Below are 19,029 nucleotides of genomic sequence, written 5' to 3'. Positions count from 1 at the left end.
ATACTAAGCCGATGACACTGTTTGGATCCAAGATTGACAAAACATCTTTCCAAAATGGGGAAATATGACCATGCAATTTTGGGATTCCGTTCTCGAAAGTTGGGGAGTAAAAATGAGTTATTACCTGTTTCCATAAGGCATTGTCTGGTAAGCTTAGCCTCCATATCCATTTGAAAAGCATGGATATATTTTTAGACATTAAAGAACCCAACCCGAGGCCTCCTTCTTTTCTAGCTTTCACAACAATACGCCACTGTACCTTGCAGATTTTCTTTTGCTTCGCCACTCCAGACAACAAGAATCTTCGTTGAATAGATGTTAGTATAGTACAGACACCTTTCGGCATAAGAAAAGAAGACATATAATAAACTGACAATGAACTCAAGACACTTTTGATTAGGCAAATACGCCCTGCCATACTGAGCATACAACCTCTCCACATGCTGAACTTTCTTCTGAAATTCTCAATAATAGGGCTTCCATGTAGACAATCTTTTAGGATTGGATCCCAAAGGCATGCCTAGATAAGAGCAAGGCAAGGAATCAAATCTGCAAAAGACTGAATATGCCATACTAACACAAGTATCTTCCCCAACATTTATGCCAATTAAAGAGCTTTTATGAAAGTTAATGTGCAAACCTGAACAAATATTAGCGAACCACAACAGGATCCTTTTAACTGTTTTGACCATATGAAGATTAGCAGGCATGAAGATCAAAGTATCGTCTGCATATTGTAGGTGACTAAGGCAAAAGCTGTCTCCAAAAGGGATACCTTTGAAAAGATCATTTGAAGTTGCTCTTTGAAACAAAACAGATAATCCCTCTACTGCAATTAGAAAAAGGAATGGAGAAAGGGGGTCACCTTGGCGAATCCCACGGCCCATCAGAAATTCCTTAGAAGGAGATCCATTAATCAGCACTGATAATTTTGCAGTGGAGATGCAAGTGTTGATCCAATTAATCCATTTTTCACCAAAACCCATATGCCTCATAACCTGCTCTAAATAATCCCACTGCACACTATCGAAAGCTTTGTGAAAATCCACCTTAAAGATAAGGCTCGGCACTCTGTATCTTTTCAAGGAATGAACTGCTTCATTGGCAACCAAAAACCCATCAATTATTTGCCTTCCTGCCAAGAAAGCTGTTTGATTCTCACTGATAAGGTCATGCATAACCGCTTTCAGATGGCTAGAAAAAACCTTAGCCATTATCTTGTAAATGCCATGAATCAAACTAATAGGCCTGAAATCTTTGAAGCCAACCGGGGAAGCTATCTTCGGAATTAGATGAACATAAGCATGATTGACTCCTTTTGGAAGCCTACCTGTTTTGAAGAAATACTTAGCCAAGTCTAACATATCATCTGCAATGAAATTCCAAGCAAGCCTGTAGAATTTGAAATTGAAACCATCTGGACCCGGACTCTTGCTCTCATCACAATCCCAAACACTCTGCTTTAATTCTTCCAAAGTGATATCTCGCTCCAAGCTAGCTGAAGAAGAAGCCGAGAGTGTTTTAAAACCAACAGGCCCTAAACCAATTCGGAATCTATCAGGACTTCTAAATAAGTTGGAGAAGAAGCTAACTGCTGCATCTTTTATGACCAGTAAGCCTTCAACAACAGAACCATTATGAACCACTTTCAGGAGATGGTTTTTAGCCCTCCTGAAGTTAGCAACTAGATGGAAGAAACGCGTGTTGCGATCACCCAGGTGACATCAAATTTGGCGAGACTTTTGACGCCACATGCTTTCTATATGCAAGTTACATTGCCACTGCTTCTTGATCAATGAATCAAGCGAGTTCTGCTCTGCAGTAGATAATTGTCCATACTCTGATTTCTGTTCTATAGCTGAAATATTACTTTGGATCAATGCCAAAGCAAGTAGAATTTTCTGCTCTTCTTTTTTCTTTTTTGCAAATACTGATTGATGTAGACATAGACCAATCACTTTTCCACCAGGTGCTAAAGGACAACAAGCTATTTAGAGTTTATGATAGACTCAATTATATTGCAATTATTGGTGCAATATAGAAGATTGGTGCATGATTGACAGTTTCATACTTGCAATTATTTTTATGTTTGAAGAATGGTTTTAGAAAAAAATTAAAATTTTATTTATTTATTTATTTTAAATTAATATTTTTTAATGTTTTTATATTATTTTAATATATTTATATCTTAAATTAATATTTTTATGCTTTTATATTTGAAGAATGGTGCATGATTGACAGTTTCATACTTGTCAGTTTATATATTGACTTGAAACTTGCTAAGAACATACTGAAAACGAGGGAGATGAGTAATTTTTATTATTATTTATCCAATGGTCTCTTCTATTTTATTTTTCCAAATTTTTTGGTAAAGTGTAATTTTTTCAATATTGATGTCGCACCAGAAATTACGATGAAGTTTAGAATGTAAAAAAGGATAAGAAATCTGGTTAAATGATGGTGCCGGTGGAGAAGGCTGTGTTTGTGAGGAAGGGCTGATTCGGCAAGAAAGGGGCTGGAATTTTTGGGTATAATTCTGGTTAAATGCTGGACATAATTTATGCCTTGTGTCTTGTGTATTTCTTTCTGGCCCCCAAGCTTTATACACAGGTCTGTCTATATTTAAAATTCAACAGTCCGTAGTCATATGAAATTCAAGAATCTCATACAAAAACAAGCTGATTCCTTCTTTAAATTTAAATTTTATTAAAAATATTCATAATATCCATCCCCATGAGTAATAATCATTGGCCAGGAATAGTGTCTGGGGCTTTGAATTCTCACAACCACGGAGATAGCTTCCATAGACCGTTTACATATATAGAATTATAAATACATAAGCATACCAAGATGGATGGTAAGCAACAGGACGTTGTGTAGACGTCTAAATATTGATCCTCAGTATCATCATTATATGATTACAAACGAAGCTCCAAGCATGTCTTTGGCCTTATTCAATTAAAGACGAGGTTTCACTGATGTTTAAATTTATGGGCTCGGAATTGATGGGGTAAAGATCATGGGCAGATGTAGAGGAATTTCCAATTCACGATTTATCAGATGGAGGAAAGAGGTCCTGTTTGCTGTTTAAACTCTGGTCCATGACCTGCTGATAGTGGCCTTTGAGATGTTTGGAGTGTAAATCATCACCATAAATGCTAGGATCTGAGATCATCTCCTGGATGCTGGTCTGTCCTTCAAGCATGCTCACCACTTCTGACATTGCAGGCCTTAGAGATGGAGATGCATTGGTGCATAAGAGAGCCAATTTGATCATCCTCTCAGCCTCTTCCTTGTTGAATTCAGACTGCAGCTTTGGGTCCACTATCTCCATTAAATTTCCCTTTTTTTGCAGTACACGGGCCTGTGAAAGCAAAAGGTAAAGTATTTGCAGAGAGTAGTAGTGCCTAATGCATCATGGATTCAAGATAGCAACAAGAACAGACATGTAACTTACCCAGTCAAGAAGACATACGAATTCATTTGTTGTCCTGTAACTCGAATTGCTTCTTCCACTGACAATTTCTAAAGCAACAACTCCAAAACTATAAACATCTGCTTTGTCTGTTAAATAACCCCACAGCGCATATTCTGGAGCCATATATCCTCTGAAATCAGAACCATGCCAGATTAGTGACTCTACCAGAGTATATTGCGATCACTGAATAAAGGAAGCTGCAAATTAAGTCTGATTTAAACTTACATGGTTCCAGCAACACGAGTGCTAATGTGAGTATTCTCCTCTTCATTGAGCTTAGCTAGTCCAAAGTCTGATATCTTGGCACTTAGATCTTTGTCCAGTAATACATTTGTACCTTTAATGTCTCTGTGAACAATCCTGATTGCAGATTCTTCATGGAGAAATGCTAAACCTCTGGCTATTCCAACACATATCTTATATCTTGTTGGCCAATCCAGCATCAGAAAACTTGTTTCTGAACCTGTAGCTAATCCAGTGAAGGAGGTTCACTAAATAAAATTACTTCATCTTTGCTATTCGATGCTATTATTCAAAAAAAAGAAGAAGATTTTACTGGAAAGTAATCAGATGCCATTATGGTTACCAAAAAGTGCTTTGGCGAGGGAGTTGTTTTCCATGTATTCGTACACTAGAAGCAACTGATCTCCTTCAATACAGCATCCATAAAGCTTTACAAGATTGGGATGCTGTAAACCGGATATCATGCCTATTTCATTCACAAATTCTCGGTTTCCTTGCCTGGATTTAGGAGATAGCTGCTTAACAGCAATGAGAGTTCCATCTGACAATTTACCCTGCATTGAATTTATCGTAGACATTTTGCATGATCAAAACAAAGGGTCCAATGATCAACTGGGATAATATGCAAGAGAATATTAGAGTGACAGACCTTGTATACGGAGCCAAATCCACCTTCTCCAATTTTGTCAGCAGAATCAAAATTGTTAGTGGCAGCTCTCAGCTGCCTCAAAGTGAAGGTACCAGTTTTCAGATCTAGCCCCTTGAGATCTGCACATAATTGTTGGTGACACAAGGGAAATACCTCAACATCATCAATGCGCGGATGTTTTATATTCTAGATGTTTGCGTGTGTAATAGCTGTTAATTAACTAATTAAGGAAAAGGCTTTAGCAGGCAGATGGTTGATTTCAATGTACCTCGTTCTCTCATGAACTTGTCTCTAAAATAGAATTTCCAACAAATGACACCCATTACCAAGAAAACAAGGAGTAAGGCTGAAGTGAAAACTCCAACCACGATAGGTATTTTACTTGCTTCTCCAGGTTCTGAAATTTAACGAAGTTACACGCACAAACACAGAAAGCCAATGGGATAATAAATCACAGTAGGGCAGCAGTTCACTTCTCACCTGGACAATAAGATCTCTGGCCTGAAAACCACAAACCATAAAACGCTTCTTAGATGGTATAATGAACTGAGTAGAAGCTTACATACAGTTATGATGAAAATCAAAGCCAGGTTCATAAGGAAGAATTTGTTTGTTAATTATGCAACCGGTGGGGGAAATGACCAAGTCTAAGGAGTCCAAGGGGGAAATAATATCATTGCTCGGTTTTCATTTTAACTTAATTGATAAAGGTCATTGTATATGAATGAAATTCGCAAAGTCAGTGACTTTCAAATGAAATGCTGGGAATATATCTATATAAAACATGCCTGAGCATACAGTTATTGCAGAAATAATAGGACCGTAATTTCCTCTCTGTGGAATGCAAGTAGTCCCTTTTCCATTCCAGTATAAACGGATCTCCAAGGTTTTGTCTGTCACAATGGCATTGAATTCTATAGAGTAAGCTTTGTTAGATCCTTTGGCAGCCTTCTTAATATTAAAATCTTGTTTCTCTAGTTTGCCCTGGAAAACAAATCCCAAGTTAAAAGGATCTTTTTGAAAGAAAAAAAAATCATCTTTTTGGATAATTTAATCTCAATTACCTGAATATAAATGTCAAAAAAGCGTTTTCCAACTCTTTTGTACAATTCTTCATCTGTGAATTGTATCTCAGCAAAGTCGAGTTTAACAGTGTTCATCCCATTTTCCAGACAATATCCATAATAAGTGAGAGAGATGGCAGCTCTGCGTGCTGTATAATACACCGAATCCGTTGGGAAATAAGGGTCCGGTGAACGAATTTTATTTTCGGGGCTAATACCATCGTCATCCATAAAATCTCCTGTGTTGCTGAATCCCCAGTTTGATCCTTCTTTGAAATAAATCCTAGCAGCATCACTTTTAATGCTTTCGTCACCTTCATACAAGATACTCCTATTATTTACATTCGGTCCACCACAGTTTACATGGAATGAACGATAACCTGCAATACGTCAAATCAGTACACCATTAGAACAGTTGCAAATATTCTTCTCATATCGTAGGGGTGTGTAAGTGTTTAGATTTTTGGATCCCTTTGCTCTACAACTAGAGCTATTACTCTACTATATAGCTTCAAATCGATTAGTCATTGGCTAATACTTTTCCAAGTGGCCTGTCACAATCAGTGTTCAACTCGAGTCGATGAAGGCTGCTCTGTCAACCTTTGGTTTCTGATTAGTGATATAGATCGATGGTGAAAACGTGAGAATGAATACATCCTTAATAGATCTGTTCAAGTTCTGCTTGAGGCCATGTTTTGGTTACAGATAAATCCTTAATAGATCTGTGTGCAGAATAGAATGTAGAATTAAGGCAAAAAAATCTACATTGAAATTAGTACTCGTGCTCAAATAAATACACAGACACTGATATTATAGTAGATGACTGATTTCGGTATGCTGATGAATTTGAAACAGATTTGCTTTGATTTTAAAGAACTTCGTTACTTCTCATTTAAGGAGGGAAAAGAATATCATACTTTTGGGGCACTCATGTATGCCTGAGCATGGAAGAAGTCCGCTTCTGTAAGACATGGAAATTAGCATTATTTCACCCCCCAAAAAAATATCATATTATTCAAGTAGAATATTCATTTTATGTTCCCTCTTCATGAGTGATTGAGCTTATATCTTGTGGTAAATGAATGATAAAGCATGTCACATTCTAATGTTCTTCATTCATTCATTCAGCATTAATCAATAACGTATATAATTGATGATTTCTATTGGATATATGCTGGAAGATCTCTGTATTTTTGCAAGCAGTTTACATAACATGATCTAAATTAAAAAGTTCAAAATGCACAAGTTAGCATATATATGTTTCACTCCTACATGCATTTAAAAACATATAAAATTTGCATAACTGATTTGAAATAGTAAAAATATTTTGAGCATAAAAGCTACAATGACATGGCCTGGTATATCTGATCCTAGGATACCAAGTTTGTGCTGAGAAAGAAAATCTGGATAGGATTTAAAGATATAAATATAAATTGCAGATTTAACTCCAAAGATATTCAGTTAAAATCCTGCTTAGCATCTGATATATAATGTATTTTTACCCCCTGAAAACTATATATGAACATGACATGGTTTATATGATTAGCAGCATATTCTGTTAACGCAGGTTCCACCACTGCAAAGATCTTTTTAGTCTACGGGAGTGAGTTTTTAGAAGGGATATTTACCTGCCTGTCTGCATTTAAGACATCCCTTTAAAATATCCCACAAGGGAATTTTGAAATTTTATCCTGTAAGAGCTCCATTTCCAAATTAAGGTTATCCATAGGGACCTCGTTTCATCCTAGATTTCTGCTAAGCATATATGAGTTTTATATGTACAAACATGTATACACCTCTCTTACGTTGTATCAGTTGTGGTTCTTAATTTTTCCTTGGTATCATGACAACTACCAGATTGGATCTTCAACAACATGAAATACCAAAAATATCGCACTCCAGAGTGTATAAGAGGAGCCTTACAAGTCATTCTTGATGAATGAACTCCTGTACGTGTTTATATCCCTGGTTTATAGATTGAAATCATTAAGTTTCGCAGCAACCAGGAATATCCCAAATTTAAGAACATAGATATCCTTACAGGGCATCTCGACAGCTTGGCAGCCATGAAAAGTTATTGTAGGAAACATCACTGCAAGAAGCCAAGGGAATCATAAATATGAATGTGAACCTCAACAAAATTAATAGTAAGTAGTGGAACAAATGAAATGCTAAGCAAGATTAAAAAAAATAAAAAAACCCACATATTTTCAGAAACTAGGCTTTCGTTGAGGCCCTATATATGGCATGAAAATATATGTAGCCTTAGATTATCAAGATTCACTCAGAAGACCACTTTATAAATATTAATGGTTGATCAATCATCAGCAGTTATATCTTCACAAGAGAGCAGAGAAGTTGAACAGAATATCTAAACTGAAATAACTGAAACCGGTGATACATTTCAGAAACATACATTTTGTTGCCTGAGTTGATAAATGAGTCTGGGACACTTCCAGTCAGCTTGTTTCCACTAAAAAACCTGGTTCTCAAAAGCCAGATTGATTCTTTCAGCATAATTCACTCCTCCATCCATGGTCAGATGTCAAATATTCAAATTTAAATACTTACATAAAATCATATGTTTTTGCTTCTCGAGGAATTCCACCTTCCAACTTGTTGAAAGTTAAATCCCTGCAAAAGATTACATTAAAAGATTTTCCAACTTTAGTTTTCGGAATATTCCTTGCACCTTTTTGCAAGTAGTTTTGCATGATAGACAAGCTGGAGCTTCTGCGAAATGCAAATACCTGCATTATTTTTACTTATGTTTCATTTGGTTCATGGTTAAACACAAACCAAGTTAAATGTCAAGGATGTAAAAGTGTTTAGAATGTGTGGAAGAAAGTTTAGAAATAAGGTTCTAAATGTTGAAGGTAAATTGATTTCTATAAATTAGTTCAATTGGTCGACTGGTTGATAATAGGTCAATCAGTTGAGACAAAACGATCGGTTGGATTAAGAATCTGTTGACCTCCTGTTTAGAGTAGGATTTCCTTGTATTAGTTTAGTTTCTTAATTTTTTAAGATTTTATGTTTATAGAAAGGCTTGTAATTCAACATTACTATAAATACAAAAGGAGAGAAAATAGCTAAGGGGGCTTCAAGAGAAACACTTAACAAAAGTATTCATTTCTCTCAATCTTCTTCTTGTTCTTGAGTTTTTGACCTTACATTATTGTGTTGATCTTATACCACACTTGTTTTACTTCCAACAAGTGGTATTAGAGCTTAGGTTTGATTATTTGACATGGTCAATCCAAACTTTTCACTTCAATGTCATAGGTTGACAAAGGGCAACTATGAAATTTAGTGTATTTGAGTATAAGCTTAGCTAAGTTTCCAAAGATATATGGGAGACGTTTGAAAAAAGCTTTGAGAAGCCTATAGATGGAGCAACGTTGACTTCAGCCCAAAAGAAGGTCGTGCAAAAGGCATGAAAGAAGAATCAACAAGCACTCACAATCATCTATTAAAGTCTAGATGATGCCACTTTTGAGATAGTGGCTAATGCAATCGCCGCCAAACATGCATGAGAAATTTTGGAAGAATCAAATCAAGGAGTTGACAATGTGTGAAAGGTATGTTTACAAAAGCTATGTGGTGACTTTGAAAAGTTACATATGCTTGAATAAGAGAATATTTCAGAATACTTTGCAAGAGTATTGGTTATATACAATCAAATGAGGAGATATGGAGAGAAGATGGAAGAGACACGTGTGATAGAGAAGATTATACGTTCGCTACAAAAAAGTTCCATTATATGGTTATCGCGATAGAGGAATCACAAAGTATGGATGTTCTCTCAATATAAAGTCTCATGGAAAAATTACAAGTCCATGAGGAAAGAGTCAATGAGATTCAAAAGGATGTAGGCACTTATTTCAAAGCAAGATGGTTTTGGATGTTCCTAAGAGGGTAGAGGACATGGACAAAACAAAGAAAGATGAGTAAGAGGCAGATTTGAAAAAGGAGGCCAAGACAACTTTAACATATCAATCAGTCGATCGCATGAAACAAACCGGTCAATCGGTTACACCGAAAATGACAATCCAAGATCCAGGTTTGACAAATCAAAAGTTAAATGTTATAACTGTCAAAAGGCACCCTACTATAAGTGCAAACCTTATGCTAGGGATTGCTAGATTCCAACCAAGAGGGTTGAGGATAATGAAAATCTTATAATATAAAAAGAGAAAGAAGCCAACCTACTATAAGTGCATAATAAGAGAATGCAAGATGAAGAGAATTGGTGGTATCTAGAAAATTAAGCTAGCAACCACATGTGCGGAGATAAAGACAAGTTCATATATAGAGCTTGATAAAGCAATTAGAGGCAATGTTATCTTTGCAGATCATTCAAAAGTTGTCATCAAAGAAAAATAAATGATCTTGATTAAATTAAAAGATGGAATTCATCAATGTATTGGTGATATCTATTATATACTAACGGTGAAAAGCAACATATTGAGCTAAGGACAATTGTTGGAGAAGGGATATGAGATTAAGATGAAAGATCATACTTTAACATTACTTGACACTAAAAGAGTTATGATTGTAAAGGTAACCATGACAAAGAATATAATATTATTGTTAAATGTCATAACCTATTTTTGGATTATTTCCCAAGTTCACTTTTTTTTCTTCCAAAACAAAAATAAAAAAATAAAATGAAGATCGGTGACGCAGAGAAAGAAGGTCGAGGAGGATCTCAAACATATAGAAAAATGAAGTTGTAATTTTGGATGAAATTCGAAGCCTAATTATACCTCATTATACCCAAGACTAAGGAAACAATGTAGATTCAAGGTCAAATTAAATTATTATTGGACAAATCTGCATAGAAATTGTTAGAGAATAATAATATTAATTATATCTTGGGACCTCACCTAAAAGTTTAAGCTATTGGGTTGAGATGGTTCTTTGACATGATATCAGAGCCTTGATGAATAGGCGATCACTAGTTCGAATCCCACCATCCCCATTTATTTGATAAAAATCAAACACAAGGTAATGTAGGTCTGTGTAAGTTTCAAGCTCAAATGACTTTTACTTGAGGGTGTGTGTTAAAGAATAATAATATTAATTATATCTTGGGACCTCACCTAAAAGTTTAGTCTATTGGGTTGAGATGCTTCTTTGACAGAAATGAAGTTCATAGGCATAATTAAATTTTTAATAGGCCAATTTGATTTAATCATGGGGAAAATTAAAGTTTAATTATGTTTGAGAATTAATTTGAGTCGAATTGAAGGATTTAATCAAGTGCAAAGATGTAATAATACTTTAAATGAGTTAAATTAATTTTATTAGGGGTTTAACTGGTGAAAAATTAAGTTTGAAAGCCCAATTTGGGCTTATTTGAGAAGATTGGAATTTTAAAAAATCAAATTTAATTTTTACCAAGTCAGTTGGTTGAAATCGGGAGTAAAATTACAAAAAAATTAAAGTTTTATAATGAATTAAAAATTAAATTAAAAAAATTCACAGTTAATGTTTTTGCGATGTTATTAAAATATATTCATGTTTTTAACTTCTATCACATTACAGCACATATAAGGTGATGAGTGAAGGTGTTAAGACTTACAGCGTTTTCAGAGAATCCGATCTCCACACATCTGTTGGGATCACACCAGTTAAATTGATGTTTCGCAAAACCCTTCAAAGAAATTAAAGATAGGCTTAATTAGTTCTCAATAGAACATGTTCTCAAGTTTATTTTAGACATTTTACGGACAGTTGACGAACAAATTTTTCACTATGGGGGGGATGTTGGGTAAATTAGACTCTGGTCCAGACATATCAGTGATCCTCCTGCAGTACATTGAAAAGAAAAGAATGTGTTATAGTTCCCTTTATTCTTTCTGTCTTCTTCAAAGAGGAAACACCAAAATCATTGTATTTATTGCTGTGCATCTCAGGAATTAGTTTGACTCACAAGTCTCTCAACTTCTCTAAAGAAAGAATGGCACAAGGTATGGGTCCTTCTAGTCCACTTGCGTATAATTCACTTCGTTAGGAAAAACAAAATATCAGAATATTGTGCAACATGTAGCAGAGAAATGAATTAACGAAAATATCATGCAGATAGAGATCCTCACAGTCTAACAAGATTACTCCAGTTCCCAATGAAATCAGGTATTCTGCCACTAAGATTATTATCACTTGCACGACTGCACATTGCAAAACTGAATTAAGGAAACCAGATGCTATTGCATTATCAAAAACTGTGTTTAAAGAAGAAAGGAATTGATTACTTACAAATCAGTCAAGTTTAGCTTAGTGAGAGTATTTGGCAAGTTTCCCTCCAACTGATTGGAGGAAAGTATCCTGCAACCATTAATTCATAGCACAGCATCAAAGATTGCAACTAAAATGCCTAGCTTGCGTTGGTTTAATAATGATGAGCAGGTAAATGTCTTACAGGTCTGTTAAGTTGACAAGATCACCAAGCTGAGAAGGAATAGTACCAGAAAACTGATTTGCTTCAAGGGACCTTCATGTATTTGTATTTGATTAATTGACAAAAATAAATTTAGTGAACCAAGTAAGCTAGCATTGTCAAAAACAGAAGCAGAAAACAAGAAAATGATAAATCGGCAGAACATATATTTATGACTTCAATACATACAAGTAAGTCAGGCTGCGAAAGTTTCCCAAGTACCCAGGAATATTTCCTGACAAGCGATTGGATGTAAGTGAGCTGCATGCATAAAATGTTATCTAGTTATGGTGAATTCTGCCTTGTGTATGAACTGGTAAGCAAAGATGAGGTGAATGAACTTACAGGTTTGTCAAATGTTTCATTGAAGCCCAATCCTTAGGAATATTGCCAGAAATGTAGTTGCGAGTTAGGTCACTGTGACAGATAATATAGTTGTTTAGCATCAATATATACCTGAGAATTTAACTTGTTCAACTTTATAAAACGTCAAGTAGACATTGCTTTGGAGTATAAACCTGAGTTATTTATTATTAAGATTATTAGAAAGAAATTCAATAAAACAATGAAATAAGATTTATGTGTGATCGTGTCTTTAAAAAATTATATATATATTTTTTTTTTATTTGTTATGTTCAGCTACGTCAAATATGCTTCTTCTTTTTTATTATTATTAAGGTATTTCCATTCCACAATTTATAAATTAGTTGATAAAAGTTGCTTTGAGATTCTACAATCAATACACATAGAAACACAAATAAAATATATCCTGAAAAGGTTCTTACAGAATTTTAAGATATGCAAGGTTGGCCATTTCAGGCGGAAGCTCGCCTGAAAAACTGATCGTTTTAGATATCTGTTATTAAAAGAGAAAAACACCATCAGTATATAAAGAAATGTTTAGATGATTGAAAAACCAACTCAAAACTACTTGTGCTGAAAACTATATAGTCCCTTCATCACTTAAGCAAATTATTAGTGGAAACTGCAAATAAAAACAGCTTAATTAAGAGCTTAAAATCTACAACCCTCGAAGGGTTGGCGTAATAACATTTCAGATTTAAAATTTAAACAATTAATTTTCATCCAATACCAAACACAACTTTAAGATTAGAGATATTTTCAGACAATTAATTTAAACATAGGAGCAATGTATCCAATCTATTTATTTTAACATCAAGTATTCAAATAAACATAGAAGACAAAAAAAATTAAAAAAAAAAAAAAAAAAAATCTTACAGTGACGTGATATGACAATAACCATCATTATTGAGGTTGAGGGTGCAATTGCACATGACGGTGCTATTGGCTTTTGAATCGTGCAGAGTTCCTGGTTGGTTGCAAGCATCGCCCACCTCGAAGGGTTGCCCACCCTGCGTCAGTGTCTTGCCAATTTGTCTTAACGCCGTCACTAGTTCAAGGATCCATATCCATAACATAACATAACATCGGTTAATATCTCTTATCACCAAAAAAAAAAAATTAATAGTTTTCGAGTGGTATTCTAACACAATAAATTAAATGGTCGGAATCTTGAGTACAAATCCAGTAAAAATAGATATAAATAATGAAAATATATAAATAAAGTAAACGGATTGTATATTAACTCCACAATTTAATTATAAATAATTCAAAGTTCTCCTTTTCAATTTGTTGCATGTGTTTTAGGAGAATTGGAAATCAAAAAACACTTTTTTATTAACTCATTTATATGTTTTAATTTTTTAATCCCACTTATTATTTTAAATTAATTTTGTTTGTTTACTCTTAATATCAAATACGTATTGTTTGTTTTTCTTTTAATATTGGATCCAAAATTGTAAAAGCAATTTTATATTTCATAGAGGTATGGCCATATTGTGGCTATCAAATGAGTGGCAACCTTGTTTTCAACAGCAACACGAATGATACCATTTCGGGTTAAAAAGATAAGAGGTGTGATTCGACAAGTGTGCTTTGGAGCCCGATTTATTTTGTATTTTAAAAGTTTTTAAAAAATTATTATTTTTTTATGTTTTTATATCATTTTAATATAATAATGTCAAAAATAATTTTAAAAAATATTATTTTAATACATAAAAAAAAAACAGATTGAAAAATCTAATATTTCGAATTCAGGGTTTTTCTCTATATGATTGTAATTCTTTTTTAAGGACAATCCGTCTGTTTCCGTAATGTTAAAAATTAACATGGTCACTCCGTCTGTTTCCGTTAACAATAATATTAGTAGTAGAATAGTATTTATTTACCATCAGTCGAGGACAAATGTCATAACATGATTAAATGCAAGATAAATTACCTTGAATATCATGTAGCTTCATTACAGAAGCAATTGGCATTTTTGTATTCCTATAATTTGTATATATAACTTCACTTGACATTCCATATTTTTGGAATTTTTTTTATAAAGATAAAAGCTATTTTATGACACCATTACAACTTTGTTTAATTAAAAAAAAAATATGTAAAATAAAAGACTAAAAAAGTTAAAACAAGAAACTAAAATTAATTTTAAAAAAAAATATATGTAGCTGCAGTGTAAAGTGAAGAAATGATTCTCCAATGAAGTAATTCATGAGCAATGAACTATAAATTTATATTAATGAATTTCTTAATCTGTGGATATGTGACTTAGCACACCAATGGAATGGAAAGTCGTGCATGGAAATTAATTAGCTCAGATTATTACAACACTCCATTATTACAATAAAAACAAAGCTTACTCTCTTACCTTCGTCTGGATGTAACTGATATGAGACAACCAAAGTAGCAGAACTGAAAAGAGTGATCACGACCACCATTACTCGGCAAAACTGAAGAACTCCATGCGGTGGCTGAAGCATCGTGAACATGTTGGGTGCAGGAGTAGGAAAGAAGCTTTGAATAAGTTTTCATTTTATGAGGTACGTACTTGATTTATGCTGGACGTGGGGACAAATTCGTAAATTGGTGAGAATGACCTTTAGCCACTAGATTTGATTCCTTTTCATTTCTATCTCTCCAAACCGACAAGGGTTGATTACAAGTTACCAACTGGTAAATTAATATCGCAACAGGTAATTAATTATGAGTTGGACAAGTTTAAGCTGCTCATCTCTCCAGCTGATCAGCCTAAATTATTGATAAAATTAACTACAACACGGTAATACTAATTCTTTGGCCGAGTCCAATCAGACTTATGGTGTATATTTTATACAATATCTATACTTTCATAAATATTTAGGATATTTTTAAAGTATTTATATTAAATATTATATAATTATAAAATATTTATCTTTAAAAAATTTATATAAACAAATATCTCAAGGAGTATAAAGAAAGAGGCTAGAAGACGAGAGTCAATCTCTCTAGACAACATAACTTGAATATAAAACTTAAATAAGGTTTAAGGAATATTCAAGTCTAGAGAATACTCATTCTTCACGTCACCTGTACAATCACTATACTGACTTAAGTATTAGAATGTTTTTTTTGTAGGTGTTACCAGGCCCACCAGGTCCTCCGGATCCAGTTTTATTTGCCCATGAAAAGCGCTCATAATCTTTCTCTTGAGGATTTTTCGAGCCTCATCAATGGCATCGTCTGTGAAAAATAAATAAAAAATCAGTTCATTCATGTTTTTAAAAAAGTTTTTTCATGGCTGACAATACATCTACGGCTACGCCAACAACACGCGATGCTTGCAACTTTTGGTTGTGGTAGCTTTTGTGGTTGTGGTTTGAAAAAAATTGTTTTCTAAAAAGCACTTTTGGTTGAGGTTGGTTTGATATTTATATATGTTTGGTTAAAAATATGGTTGAAATTGAGGTTGAATAAAAAGTAGTTTAATGTGTTTGGTTAAATATGCTTTTCAAATCGAGGTTATAAAATAACTAAAAATGATATATATTAATATTGATGATTTTTAATTTAAATATTGTAGATTTAACTACCACTATTATGTCATTAAATAAATAATACTTTATATCAAATATTTTTTTATTGTTCCATTAACTTATCTATAATTTCATCACGTATGAAAATTCATCCGATAAGGACTATAGTTTCCATGATTTTTTTAGCGTGCAACAAAATAAGGTAAAATATCATTAGAAACAAAATTGGAATTGCAATCAAATTCTGCAAATGATATGTCATCATACGATCTCCTTTTAATTTATGTAGTGTCATTGAATAATATTAAACACTAGTTTTTCAAGAAAAAAACACAATTATAAAAAAATTGGATTTTTTTTACCGGGTCAAATACGGTCAATGAACAGTGGAGTTACTGCTCACGTGAACAGTGACTCATGAATTAATTCACCTGGCATTATTCAAGTGAACAGTACAGAGTGAGTTAATTCACTCTACACATATGGCAATGGGGTGGGCAATGAAAAGCAGCAACTTTTTGCTTTAGCAAAAACGGTTGTATGACCTCAATTTTTAGTGGGACCTATCTCTAAAATCTGTGTTCAAATGTTTAACCAAACGGTTATAAATTGTGGTTCGAACAAAACACAGTTCCAACAATAATACCAAAGGGACACTAAGCCAATGACATATGATGCCAACAGCTAAACCAGCAGTTAAGCTCATCAATTACGCCCCATATGGCTATGCTAGTGGCTACACCCAAGGAAACACCCACGATGATGCCCACAACTATGTCTATGGCTATGCCCCAAGGCACCTGGACATCGCGGCGACCGTTAAAATTTTTCATGAAAAAGAAATAAATATCTAGCATCTTGTTCTTTCGGGAAAACGGTCTCGTTTAAGGAGCCGCCACCTATTATTATGGTAACTAAGAATCCTAATTGGTGAACTGAGATTCTATAGTCCGAGACTAATTATGCGAAAGGGAAGATGCTATCACCCCTTAAGCGTCTCCCTAAGGCAGGTTGCATTGCTGGTTTTGTCTAAAATTACCAAGTGTTTTGTCCTCCCTTTTTTTTCCTATCATATTTCTGACTCTAGCGTCAATAAACAGTGTCTGTGAATATTTTCAACTCTAGCGTTGGTAAATATTGCACAAATCCAAAAAACAAATATGATATTCCTGACTTTGGCGTCAGTCAATAAGTTCGTGAAATTTTGAATTTTTAAGGAAGAAGAAACAATTTTTCTATGCCTTTTTCTTTTTGTTTACCCTTTTATTATTTACTCTATTTAGACAACAATAAATAAATAAAAAAGCATTACACAACATATTTGTATTTAACAGTAATGGTTCACAAATTAAACATATAGCAGAAAAAAACGCAAAATAAAAAACAATAAAACAAAGCATGAGGGGCCACAAATAAATCCACGAAGATCCCCATATATTTTGGGAATTTTTTAATATTGAAAAAGGGCTTATTCGACCAGATTTCAAAATAAAAGGAGAATAAAATATATGTAAAAAGTATAACAGTGTGTTTTGCTAAGCAAACACTAGTTGCCAAGCCCGCGCGCTGCCACGAGCTTATGACATGTTTGTGTGTTGTTATGGATTTGTAGAAAAATTCATAAAACATATTTTTAAACAATTATATGGAGAAACATTATTGCAATCCACAATATTTTAAAGAAAAATTAAACTAGAAAGCTAAATTCTTAACCAACTTAATATTAAAAAAATAAAATAGACAAAGATAATTTTGAAAAAAAATCATAAAAAAACAAAAGGAAAAAAATAATGTAGGAAAACACTGCAGCAATCTATAGTGTTTTGTGAGGAAATATAAAATTATAATTCTCAACCAACTCAATATTAAAAAAATAAAATCAATAAAGATAATTTTGGAAAAAATCATAAAAAAACGAAAGGAAAAAACAATTATGCAAGAAAACACTGTAGCAATCTATACTGTTTCATGAGAAAATCTACTGTTATAATTTTCAACCAGCTCAATATTAAAAATAATAAAATCGATAAAGATAATTTTAAAAAAAAATTATAACAAAAAAAATCATGTGGGGAACACTTTAGCAATCAACAGTGTTTTAAAGAAAAAAACTACAAAGCTAAATTTTCAACCAACTCAGTATAAAAAAATAAATTCGACAAAGATAATTTTGGAAAAAAAAAGGGATAAAAAAACATGTGGGGAAACACTGTAGCAAGAAAAAATCATGTGGGAAAATACTGTAGCAATCCACAATATTTTTTTTCAAGAAAAAAAACTACAAAGCTAAATTATCAACCAGCTCAATATGAAAAAAAAAAACTAAAATTGACAAAGACAATTTTGGAATAAAAAAACAAAGAAAACAAAAGAAAACTATATGGAGAAACACTGTAGCAATCACCAGTGTTTTAAAGAAAAAACTATAAAGCTAAATTCTCAATCAGCTCAATATTAAAAAAATAAAATCGACAAAAACAATTCTTAAAAAAACACAAAAAAAAGAAGACAATTTTTGGGAAAAAAACAAAAAAGCAAAAATAAAAATAAAAAAATAAAGAAAAAAACATGTGGGGAAAGTTAAAGCTAAATTCTCAACCAGCTCAATATTAAAAAAAATAAATTCAAAAAAGAGAATTTTGAAAAAAAAAACATGTAGAGAAATATTGTAGCAAAACAAAAATATGTAGGTGAAATACTGTAGCAATCTACAATATTTTTTTTTATAAAAAACTACAAAATTAAATTCTCAATCAGCTCAATATAAAAATAAAAAAACCAAAAAATACTATTTTGGGAAAAAAATCATAAAAATAAAAAAAAAATCATATAGAAAAACACTGTAATAATTCACAATGTTTTTTTTAAATGACAGAGCTAAATTCTCCACCAGTTCAATATTAAAAAAAATCAGTAAAAATAATTTTTTTAAAAAAATATAATATTTTTTTTTTTGTAAAACAAGAAGTAAATCATCGAAAAAAAGCCAAACATGTAAAAAAACAAAATAAAAATATTAGTATAACGAAAATAAAAGGGTAGAAAAAATTACAGTACTTTCCCGCACTTTTTAAAGTATTGTTAATAATCATTTGGACAGGCTAGGTCTACCTGATCTGGTTACTAGTTCAGATCAGTAACCAGCTTAGGCATCACGTGTGTACTGTACAGTTCGAAGATAATTAATATTACCTTATCTTCGCACTGTTTAACAATTTAGAAATGCAGGAAGTGGTCAGAAAGAAAGGCGTACCTGGAGTTGTCACTTGAAGATGAAG

General features: G+C 33.0%; 1 pseudogene; it reads right to left on the bottom strand.

Moving 5' to 3' along the window:
* Positions 1-2,935: 2,935 nt before the first annotated feature.
* The window catches only part of LOC18103161 (probable LRR receptor-like serine/threonine-protein kinase At1g29720), a 49,074-nt pseudogene continuing 32,980 nt past the window's right edge, over positions 2,936-19,029 (bottom strand).

The sequence above is a fragment of the Populus trichocarpa genome, chromosome 11 (genome assembly GCF_000002775.5).
Source record: "Populus trichocarpa isolate Nisqually-1 chromosome 11, P.trichocarpa_v4.1, whole genome shotgun sequence".
In the NCBI taxonomy this organism is placed as follows: Eukaryota; Viridiplantae; Streptophyta; class Magnoliopsida; order Malpighiales; family Salicaceae; genus Populus; species Populus trichocarpa.
The sequence above is the reverse complement of the archived record's forward strand: the minus strand, read 5'-3'. Positions and strand labels throughout refer to the sequence as shown.